Source organism: Macaca mulatta, chromosome 14, assembly GCF_049350105.2.
Source record: "Macaca mulatta isolate MMU2019108-1 chromosome 14, T2T-MMU8v2.0, whole genome shotgun sequence".
In the NCBI taxonomy this organism is placed as follows: Eukaryota; Metazoa; Chordata; class Mammalia; order Primates; family Cercopithecidae; genus Macaca; species Macaca mulatta.
In genome coordinates this window covers 103,674,156-103,683,999 of record NC_133419.1, presented here as the reverse complement: position 1 = coordinate 103,683,999, position 9,844 = coordinate 103,674,156, and the positions used below count along the sequence as shown (strand labels likewise).

At 40.5% G+C, this 9,844-nt stretch overlaps 1 pseudogene; it reads left to right on the top strand.

Annotated features, from left to right (window-relative positions):
• The first annotated feature begins 3,264 nt into the window (after positions 1 to 3,264).
• Positions 3,265 to 4,305, top strand: LOC100425726 (casein kinase I pseudogene; annotated as a pseudogene).
• Positions 4,306 to 9,844: the final 5,539 nt, after the last annotated feature.

Here is a 9,844-nt window from a genome sequence, read left to right as displayed (position 1 = left end):
GAGATTGGAACGTGCATTGACTTTGGAACGAGACCTGGGTTTAAATTTCCATTCTGCCACCTACTGGAGTGTTGGAGAAGACAACGTATGAGTTTCCATTTTTCCTCACTCACACACTCTACCAGATCTGCGGGATCCTGCCTCCCTAGGCCCACCTCACAACTACCCAAGGGGTTTCCAAGGACCTAGAAGTAGAGCACGGGTCTTTATGCCTGCTGGAAACAGCCCAGATGTTCCTCTTTCCAGTTCAAGGAAACCTCTCCCTCTCTCATGCCTCCCCAAAAACTTTTTCCTTTCCCCTCTTAGTTGAAGACATCTGACAACCTCTTCCTATGAGCTCAGGCTTTTCCAAAAGTTGGAAAGAGATAGTGCCTTCATGTAGACTTCAACTGAAGTCCTGAAGACAACTCTGAGACTCGGAGATACATAGTTCTTGGCAAAGTCAGGGAAAAATATATAGGAAAATATAATTTTATATCTCAATATATTATCCTATGACATACTCTGTCTATAGAATTATATGTATATATTCTTTTGCTGGGACTGTGTTAAGTACATTTACATATGTATAGTCACATAGACAGGTATATTTACAGATATTAAGTCATAAAGATCCAAGTGTGCAACAGGCACTGGTACCTTTTTATAGAAAGGCTGCGCTAACCTTCCATGTAAATAGTATGTAGATTTGCTCTTACAACGTCGACAGCAGGGCCCCAGGAGAGCTTGGTAACAGAAGACACTGGGGGACCTGATGGGCGCTTATGACCTCAAGCTGAGCCTTAAAGCCAGGGAAGAAAACAAACAGAAGCTCTAGTTGTGTAGCCTTTAAGATAGAGTTTTCTGAGGGGTTCTGGCTCTAATCCTCAGAGATTTCTATAAAAATGATTTTGTCCCATGCATTGTATCTATATATATTCTTCCACACCACCATAGGCATTCTATTTTTGAAAGCTGTGTGGCCTGGAAACCTAGTTTTCTTTCCCAAGACCACAGAGGAGAACTAGGCTGTGCCTAAAGATAGGGCACTGTCTTTTATCAACTTCGCTGCAGAACCCACAGAATCTAGTTGCAGGGTGATAGGCTAAGGCTCTCTCTGCATTTTACCTGAAATTGAATTCAGTTGAGAAAGCACACACAAAAATAAAAATAATAAAGCTAACTCTTATTTAGCATATATTCCGCTATTCTGTGTCAGAAACTATTTTCATTGCCATGATTTAAATGGGAAATAATACATTTATATTACCCTAACTTCAAGGACCATTAATATGAAATAGGGAAGCAGAAGTTGATTTCCTTTTCAATTGATCTCTAGGATTAAAATCTTTTATGAGACAATTCAGAGAGTAGGTAATTTGGTCTCTTTTCTGAAATAGATTAAATCTCCAAAATTCTCCACAATGCAGTATGTGATTCTGAAACTGACTAGTTGCATGTCCTCAGCCTTAAGCCAAATCCCAACAAATACCTACTCATGTTCTGGTGTATAAAATGGCTTAAGAATCATTCACTTTTATCAGCTCCCCAAGACCCAACAAAGGACCCTCGCAGGCAGGGTTTATTGAAATAGTCCAGACAGCTGTCTAACCACACAGATCCTTGTAAGTCCCTCTCCACTTACCTCTCCAAGAATGCCCAACAGATATTAGTTATGCCAATACGACAAGATCTATTATCAGTAGTAAGAAGTGCCAGAACTAAAAGAGTAGTAAAAAAGGACTTTGATTAAATTTGTTTTGACCATTAACAGATTTCTGGATAAATTGCTAGAAAGCACATACTTGTATTTTGAATCTTATTTTCCCTGTCTTTCATAATAATTTTGGAGATATATACCCACATAAATAGTCATTGGCATAATAGGAATTACACTTAAGATTTTAACAGCTACTTGAAGAAATAATAATTTATGCAATAATTAGGCTGCATCCATTTCATGAGTGAATTAACTTCTAAGAGTTAAATTGGTGTCTGATTACTTTTGCAATTTCTAGCCTTGCAGATCCCACCTACTCACTAAGTGGGAGTGAGCTCAGTCTACTTTCAATTTGTTCATACAAAAGTCCAGGGGATACTTGACTAACATGTTGTCCACATACACTGAGACAATCTGATAAATATATTTTCTTTGAGAGTTCACTATGGTTTCTTGGGTTTAACCATGTATTAGTCTGTTCTCACGCTGCTAATAAAAACATACCTGAAACCAGGTAATTTAAAAAGGAAAGAGATTTAATTGACTCACAGTTCCACATGGCTGGGGAGGCCTCACAATCCTGGCAGAAGGCGAACGACGAGCAAAGTCGGGATCTTACATGGTGCTAGGTAAGAGAGCATGTGCAGGGGAACTCTCCCTTTTTAAAACCATCACATCTTGCGAGACTTACTCACTATCACGAGAACAGCACGGGAAACACCCGCCCCCACGACTCAATTACCTCCCACAGGATCACTCCCAAGACATGTGAGAATTATGGGAGCTACAATTCAAGATGAGATTTGGTTGGGGACACAACCAAACCACTTTAGCATACATAGTGACTATGCTTCCCCTCAGACTTGCAAAGTGAGAGAACTCTTACTGAAAGAAGGGACCCTTACCTTCAAAAGCACTAAGTGCCACTTTTTCTATTCTATTGCGTGTAACCTAACATTTACCCTGTTGAACAAGTTTCTACAAATCAACTGGTAAACCTTCGAGAATGGGCAGGGACACAATGAAAACATCAGCCTTTTTTTCAACGAATTACCTTCCATTAAGAGAATGAGGTGAAGATAAGGAAAATATGAAAAGGGTTTTAAGAAAGTGTAATGTTCTAAGAAAATTCAGAGTGAAACTATCAGGCTGGAGCTGGAGTAACAAGATGGCGGCGTCGGCAGAGGGACAGGGGTCCTTCCGGGCTGGAGCCACTGGCAGTGGTGGCAATGGTGGCAATGGTATCCCTGCCCTAGCTCACTGCACCCCGTTTTCCAGCCTGCACATTGCTGAGACAGCAAGGCAGTGGCGCCGCCCAGAAACAAGTGACCCAGCCTTGTAACTGCAAGAACTCCTTTACAAACTGAGTCTGGCAACAAGAAACCTGACTGAGCAGCGGTGATCAGGTTCCCCCTCAGTTAATTCTGGGCCGCGAATATGAGGGAGACCTCCGTGTTCCATGTCCCGTTTCCTGCCACCTTCCACCGTGGAGGAGCCCCAGAGACCTCCGTCCTTCTCTCAGAGGCATCTGGGCTTGGCCTCAGCCTCCATCTTCATCTCTCAGGATGGCAGGCAGCAGCGGATCCAAGGCCAAATTTATTGTTTGAGGGAAACATAAACTAGTAAGGAAGATCCGGTCTGGCTCCTTCTGGGACTTTTATCTGGCCATCAACATCACCAATGGCCAGGAAATGGCAGTGAAGCTAGAATCTCAAAAGACCAGGCATCCCCAGTTGCTGTAGGAAAGCAAACTCTGTAAGATTCTTCAAGGTAGGGTTGGCATCCCCCCCCCACACCGTGGTATGATCAGGAAAAAGACTGCAATGTAGCAGTCATAGACTTTCTGGGACCTAGCCTCGAAGACCGCTTCAATTTCTCTTCAAGAAGGTTGACAATGAAAACTGTACATATGTTAGCTGACCAGACTATCAATAAAATTGAGTATGCGCATACAAACAGTTTTACACACAGAGATATTAAAACAGATAACTCCCTAAAGGGATTGGGCATCACTGTAGTGAGTTATTCTTTATTGATTCTGGTTTAGTCAAAAAATACAGCAACAGCAGGACAAGGCAACACATACTGTGCAGATAAGATAAAAACCTCACTAGCACTGCCTGATGTGCCAGCATCAATGCACATCTTGGTATTGAGCAGTTACAGAAATGACGTGGAATCCTTAGGCTGTTTTGATGTATTTTAATAGAACCGGCTTGCCATGGCAAGGACTAAGGTCCGCAACAAAGAAGCAAAAATATGAAAAGATTAGTGAAAAGAGGATGCCCACTCCTGTTGAAGTTTTATGTAAGGGGTTTCCTGCAGAATTTGCCATGTGCTGTAATTGCGGTAAATTTCCTGCAGAATTTGCCAACTGTAATCGCCGGCTACACTTTGAGGAAGTCCTGGATGAGGTGTATCTCAGACAGCTATTCCGCATTCTTTCGAGGACCCTGAACCACCAAAATGACTAAACGTTTTATTGGACAATGTTAAAGCTGAAAGTAGCCCAGCAGACCACCTCTTCCAGTGGGCAGGGTTAGCAGGCCCAAACCCCCACAGGTTTCTAAGCATGAGCTGAGGAACAGAAGAAGCAGAGCAGATGATCGGAGCTGCATTTTTTGCTGCTAGAAATTTTATTTCATATGTACACTAGCCAATGGTAGTTGCAACCATTTACTTGGTGTTAGGAACTTAATTTCAGTATGAACTGACTCTGGGCAGCACTGGTAATGCTGTATCCTGAATTGCAGCTGCTGTAATTGTGAATATTAACTGAGATAGTGAAATATGGTGTCCGGTTTTCTATTGCATATTTTTCAAGTGGAAAAATTAACTGAATGTTTGACTCACACAAATTAGTAGAGAAATTGGGCATATACCAATTTTTTTTGTTAAAACCTTTTTTTTTTTAACTATACTACTTTGAGATTTCATTTAAGAAGAATGAGATAAAGTCTTCAGCCACAGTTGTGACGGTTGTAAGTGCTCACAGTTGTGCATTCTTAGCATTTTTCCATCCCTGGGGTTTGCAAGGTCTTCACTTAAAACATTCTTAAAATGGTTGTCCTGTTGTTTGAAAGCCAATTGATATGGTAGCCACCAAATATCCCATTGTTTGAGCCTATGAAAGACTCTGCCTGCTCACTTGTGCTAGAAATAACAGCATCCAAAGTGGAGATGTAAGAAAAACTGAGTGACTACTAGGTTATTCTTAGGACTCTGCATTAATTTTATAATGTTCTTTTTATTTAAAAAAGCATATTTGTCACAGAAATTTAGTTAACATCTTACAACTAAATATGTATGTATGTTGCTTAGATAAATGTAATCACTGTAAACATCTATATGATCTGAGATTTTGTTTTTATTTTGAAATGGGAACTTTTTTTGTTTACAAGTTCATTGAAAACTAAAAACTTTCTTTAAAAAAAAAACAAAAACTATCCCACAAAGGGAGAAAGGTAATGGAGGACATTATCAGTGAAGTAACATTTAGACTGAGCCTTGCAGAATGGGTAGACTTGTATTAAGTAGAAATAGAGGAGAATAAAAAATATAAAAAAGCAGGACAGGTGCGAGGCACATTTGGGAAACAATGTAATTCACTTTGTTTGTAAGGGGGTAGGATGAGGGGGAAGTGGGATGGGTAAGTTATTTTTAGACCTGAGCATGGAAGGTCTTAAGTGCTAAAGTTGGTTTATCTCTATTTTGCCTTTTTTTAAATTAATTTTTTATTTCTATAAGTTATTGGGGAACAGGTGGTGGTTGGTTACATGTGTAAGTTCTTTAGTGATGATTTGTGAGATTTTAGTGCACCCATTACCTGAGGAGTATATACTCAGTTTGTAGTCTTTTATCCTTCACCCCCTTTCCTTCTGAGTCCCCAAAATCCATTGTATCATTTTTTTTTTTTTTTTTTTTTGAGATGAAGTCTCGCTCTGTGGCCCAGGCTGGAGTGCAGTGGCACTATCTTGGCTCACTGCAAGCTCCGCCTCCCGGGTTCACACCATTCTCCTGCCTCAGCCTGCCAAGTAGTTGGGATTACAGGCGCCGGCCACCACGTCCGGCTAATTTTTTTTAAATTTTTAATAGAGACGGGGTTTCACCGTGTTAGCCAGGATGGTCTCAATCTCCTGACCTCGTGATCTGCCTGCCTCGGCCTCCCAAAGTGCTGGGATTCATTGTGTCATTTTTATGCCTTTGCATCTTCACAGCTTAGCTCCCACTTATGAGTGAGAACATATGATATTTGATTTTCCATTCCTGAGTTACTTCACTTAGAAGAACAGTCTCTAATCTCTTCCAGCTTGCTGCAAATGCCATTAATTCATTCCTTTTTATGACTGAGTAGTATTCCATCATATATAATAGTATTCCATCATATATAATATATATACTATATATATCACAGATATATATCTGTCACAGATATACTATATATATCACACTATATATATATATCACACAGTTTCTTTATCCACTTGTTGATTCATGGGCATTTGGGTTGGTTCCACATTTTTGCAATTGTGAATTGTGTTGGTATAAACATGCATGTGCAAGTATCTTTTTCGTATAATTTACTTATTTTCCTCTGGGTAGATACCCAGTAGTGGGATTGCTGGATTAAATGGTAGTTCTACTTTTAGTTCTTTAAGGAATCTCCACACTGTTTTCCACAGTGGCTGTACTAGTTTACATTCCCACTAGCAGTGTAGAAGTGTTCCCTGGTCACCACATCCATGCCAACATCTACTGTTTTTGATTTTTTGATTATGGCCATTCTTGCAGGAGTAAGGTGGTATCGCATTGTGGTTTTGATTTGCATGTCCCTGATCATTAGTGATGTTGAGCATATTTTCACATGTTTGTTGGCCATTTGTGTATCTTCTTTTGAGAATTGTCTGTTCATGTGCTTAGCCCACTTTTTGATGACGTTGTTTGTTTTTTTCTTGCTAATGTATTTGGGTTTGTTGTAGATTCTGGATATTAGTTCTTTGTCAGATATATCCATTGTGAGGATTTTATCCCACTCTGTGGGTTGTCTGTTTACTCTGCTGACTGTTCCTTTTGCCGTGCTAGACAATGGACACTGCTGAAGCATTTTATTCATAAAAATTATTACAAATATTTTGTGTGTGTTCACTGTGTGCCAGTCATTGTACTAATTATTTTACATGCATTATTTTAGTCTCCAAACAACCATCTAAGGCAGGTGCTGTTATTATTTCCATTTTTTAGATGAGAAAATAAAAAGGTTGAATAATTGGTCATTTAGCTAGTAACTGGCAGAGCTGGCATTTGAACCCGGGTCTGTGATTTAGCAAGCTGTGCTAGGTAAGAGGTATATAAGGAGAAATAGGAGTCTTGGTTTAAAAGAAAATGAAACCAGATCTATCTAGATGGAAGTGTCCTGGTGGCAGTGGAAACTATGAGACAGGAGTTCAGGAAAACAGTAGGGCTCGAGTTTAGGAAGGCATTTTTTGTGGGGATGTTGGGTGAAGTTGTGGGAATAGATGACACTGTCCTGGGGAAATAGGGGCCAGAGATTAAAAGTGAAGACTCAGCCGGGTGCGGTGGCTCATGCCTGTAATCCCAGCACTTTGGGAGGCCGAGGCGGGCGGATCACGAAGTCAGGAGATCGAGACCATCCTGGCTAACACGGTGAAATCCCGTCTCTACTAAAAATACAAAAACATTAGCCGGGCGTAGTGGTGGGCGCCTGTAGTCTCAGCTATTCGGGAGGCTGAGGCAGGAGAATGGCGTGAACCCGGGAGGTGGAGGTTGTAGTGAGCCGAGATCACGCCACCACACTCCAGCCTGGGCAACTGAGCAAGACCCTGGGCGACTGAGCAAGACTCTGTCTCAAAAAAAAAAAAAAAAAAAGAAAAGTGAAGACTCAAAACAGGACGTTGGTGAATGGCTAAATTCAGGAGGAAGGAAAGGAAGGAGATGCCAGAAAAGGAGGGGAAATAATCAGAAAGATACAGGGAGAAAAATAAAGTGCAGAAACTCCAAGCTGAGGGTTTCCAAGACTGAGCACTGAACGCTAAAAAGGACTGATGAAAATGTGAACTGAAGAAAAGCCATTTGACTTTTTTAAAATGGTGGGTGTTAATAGTAATGTTTGAAAATGTACTACAAGGGGGTGAGCTCAAGGTCAAGATCAAAGTTAGGTAATAAGGCTGATGATAAAGAGAAGTGACACTCAAGGAGTTATGGATTGCAACAATTGTTAGGGTTGTGCTCCTCCGTTTATTTCACAGAGCAGCCATGTTCACAGGATGAGGGGAAGAATCAGTGCCAAGTACAAGAAACACCCTTGAGAGAGAAGGGTATAATTCACAGGAGGGGACTGTGCAGTCTTATAGGTGATTTCATCAATAATTTTCTGTTAGAACTAAAAAATGCATCTCAATGTCAAGTATAAAAAGATGTCTGCAGGGATTAATCTTTTATATTAAGAGCTGAATGACCTGGTTTTGCAGCCAAAGACCTTTTTCAAGTTTCTGTCTCTACAGCTTGCTAGAGGAACCATCTTGGACAAAAGACTTAGTCATGGAAAGTTGTCCCAGTTTCTTCATCTATGAAATAGAAATAATAGTATCCACCCTACCTGTTCCACAGGATTATTGTGAGGATAAAATAATTTTGTAAGTTAAAGGTATAGAGAGCCCAGTAAAGGTTAAATGTTATTTCTTTCAATGAGAACTCATAAGAATTGACTGATTCTTAGCCAGGCATGGTGGTGCATGCCTGTAATTCCAGCCACTTGGGAGGCTGAGGCAGGAGAATTGCTTGAGCCTGGGAAGTGGAGGTTGCAATAAGCCAAGATCATGCCACTGCACTCTAGCTTGGGAGACAGAGTGAGACTCTGTCTCAATAGAAATTAAAAAAAAAGAAGAATTGACTGATACAAGGAAAACCAGGTGACGAGCCCAATGGTCATCATAAATGATTATAACTTTAGGAGGCTAATGAGGGAGGATCACTTGAGGCTAGGAGTTTGAGACCAGCCTGAATAACATAGCAAGACCCTGTCTCTACAATAATAATAATAATAATAATAATAATTAGCTGGGCGTGGTGGCATACACTTGTAGTCCCCCAGTTGCTGTACGAAAGCTATAGTCCCAGCTACTTAAGAGGCTGATATGGGAGGATCACTTGAGCCCAGGAAGTGGGGGCTGCAATGAGCCGTGGTTATGCCACTGCATTCCAGCCTGGGCAACCAAGCAAGACTCTGTCTCAAAAAAGTATAATAATAAAAAAATAAAGAATTATAGCTGAGGCATGAATAGTTAAGAGTAATTAAAAATAACTGGGTGGTAGGCTTAGAGAACATTTCACTTTGTGAGAAACAGAAAAATTCTGCAACAATGGAATATAGTTTGAGTTCTGAATCATGGACTAAAGGCTCTGCAGACCACACATGTGTGTATGTCAGAGACTCCAAACAAGCAAGTCATAGTCTGGGTACGTGATAAAATCTCACAGGAAGCTTCCTCACATATTTAAGATCCATCTCAAATTCATATTCACAGATATAAGAGCTAAGAAAGGATGGTTTTGACAGGGCTGAACTGAGCTATGGTACGAGTAACATTCCCAGAAAGGCTCTTGGTTTGAATTTCCTTTAAAAGGAGATACAGCTGCAAAAATCTGTTTCACAAATGTGCTAACTATAAGCATTTTCCACAGTGTTTAATAAACTATGCAGATAAGAAAATATTATTGGCAAACACATTAATAAAATGCTCAAAATGATCAGATACTAAATGCTTGTAGCATGGCATGCAAATCACCAAAAATTAATGTGCTATGCTTCATATAAGATCTCCAGCAAGGCCAGATGTGGTGGCTCACGCCTATAATCCCAACACTCTGGGAGGCCGAGGTGAGAGAATTACTTGAGGCCAGGAGTTTGAGACTAGCCTGGCCAACATAGTGAGACCTCATCTCTACAAAAAAATTTAAAAATTAGTGGGACATGGTGGTGTACATCTGTGGTTCTAGCTACTTGGGAGTCTGAGGCGGGAGGATTGCTTGAGCCCAGTAGTTTGAGGTGCCTACACTCCAGCCTAAGCGACAGATACTTTATTTGTCTCTAAATAAAAAAATTAGTTAATTGAATCTCCAGTCAGT